Below are 2407 nucleotides of genomic sequence, written 5' to 3'. Positions count from 1 at the left end.
TACCACTGTGGCATTTTTGCAGGTTTGGAACAGTTTGGACCTGAAAACACAGACATTGACTTTACTAAACCATTCAAGCCTGCTTATTACACTGTTGAATATGCATTCATTCAAGTCAGCTATTCAACATGCCACTCTTTTCAGTTGAGGTTGCTATGCTAAATGCTAAAACTTTATTTGAACAAGACACAAACTCAGATGTTTGACTTTGTTAACATTGTGCTTATAACATCCTGTGGAGATCAGAGATCACCTCTTTGTAAAACTTCAAAGTGAGTTGACTGAAACACATTTTTGTCAGCTTTTTTGTCTGTTATTGTACGGAATCATACTGCATTCACTTTAAAAAAAAAAAAAAAAAAAGGAAAAAAAAGCTGTTTTTCTGAATATTTTTTTTTCTTTTTCTGTTTTTCTGAGTAATATATTTTCTTTTTCTGTTTTTTAGAGTAATATATTTTCTTTTTCTGTTTTTCGGAGTAGTATATTTTCTTTCTCTGTTTTTCGGACTAATTTTTTTCTGAATTAATGCGATACTTCATAATCCTGCGAGAAGCTCCCACCTGCAAGTAACGCAACCTACCTCCTGATCTACAGAAACGTATTTCTGTCACACCAGAAAAAGAGAAAAAAAGCATCAGAGGCGAACATCTAATCACTTTATATCTATCTCAAGTAGAGGTCGACTCCCTGTGATGTACTCCTACACTTTCTCCATCCCACGACGTCATGAAAAGGTCTGCTGCTGGTGTGTGGAGTGGGACACACATCATGCCTCTATCTGATGTGATTATTTTCCTTCAGCTGTGAGAAGTGAGGCTTCATGTTTGCGTTGAGACATGACAAGATTTTGCTGTTATTGATCACAGTGGATGATACTGTGATAAGTATGTTTACACTGAGAAGGATTTAAAAGTGCATGGGGCTGTATACGGAGAACTCATTCATCCAGCTGTATACAGAAGGATGAATCAGTCCCGCCCTCTTATGGTTGAAAGAATTGGATGTATTCGTATTTGCACTGAACAAGTGATGCTTTTTCATACAAGACATTTAAAAGGACCCTGGTACAGTAGTCATAACAAGATTTTTTATCATACCACTGTAGTAGATTTATACAGCCATTTCATATGAAGAGGAAATAGCATACATAGCAATGAACCTGTGAAATGGATGGATGCACACATTTCCCTGTATTTAAAGGTAAATGTGGCTTATGGTGTCGCACATAAAAACACAAAGGGCAAAACTGGATTCAGTGTTCATGTGTTTGCTTTATGGTGCTGTGGGAAATTTCTGTAACATGTGTAAATGCAGCAAATCAATGTTACCATTTTGGTGTAAAGTTAGTTTAACGTTCTGTAATGATATAATTACTAACTACAGCTCGACTTTTATTCTCTGTTCTGAGCAGATTGTTGATTTTAAAGATGTTGCATTGAAAATCAAATCATCCTTCATTTGAACACATTTCTTTCTTTTTGTTAATCCAGATCTCTGGATTTATTCTTGGCTTGTGTTACATGAGTTTTGTCCTTCATTCCTTAAAGATTGTGCTTTTTTCACACAGGAGAACAGGATTTTGCAACAAATGAGGCCATAATCTTGTTTAAATATTTAATTTTAGATTGAATAAAATTATATATTGCAACCTGTTTCTTTGTTTTCAGCATATACATGTTTAATTCAGATGGAACCGTTTAGAAATTACTCATGCACTCAAACAATAATCATACAACTCAATAAATATATTTGAATATTGTAAAGTTATGTTTACATGTAATGATTTGCTGTCAGATTGCACATAACTTTTCTACACCTTAATAAGAAAATGCTTTATTTCATTAATTAATTCCCTCATTTTTATTGTTAAAATACCACCACTATATCTACTTTGAATAAATCAGGCAGCTGATGATGAACTTTTAAATGCATTTTGCTCAAACGTGAACTGTGTATTTTTTCTTTTCATCACTTACATTATAAACATGTCAAAGGGATCTTTTAATGGCCAGGATGAATGATTACAGTGAGTTCATATGGGCACCTATTAAATTAACACTGACTTGTAAATGTTGTTTTCAAAAACTTGAAAAATTATGACCCTACCCTTTAAACTTATCGACAATAAGTATAATTAAGTACATATGTACAACATAGTATGAAATTATTTTAAAGGAATACTCCACCTTAATATATCTTCTTAGTATCAAATGCTCACCCTCAAAATGTCCACAGAAAATTCTCAAACCATTCACATAACTAGCCATGGGAGATAAATGTTAATGCCAACAGGGTGAACTGCCTGCAGTAAAGAGTTTTGTAGAGTACAACATTGTTTCTCCATGGTTGTCTGGGTCATTTATTTTTCACTATATACACATTTATTACATTATATGAATCAGCTTCA

The sequence above is a fragment of the Scomber scombrus genome, chromosome 21 (assembly GCF_963691925.1).
Source record: "Scomber scombrus chromosome 21, fScoSco1.1, whole genome shotgun sequence".
Taxonomy (NCBI): Eukaryota; Metazoa; Chordata; class Actinopteri; order Scombriformes; family Scombridae; genus Scomber; species Scomber scombrus.
This window is presented reverse-complemented; position numbering follows the sequence as displayed.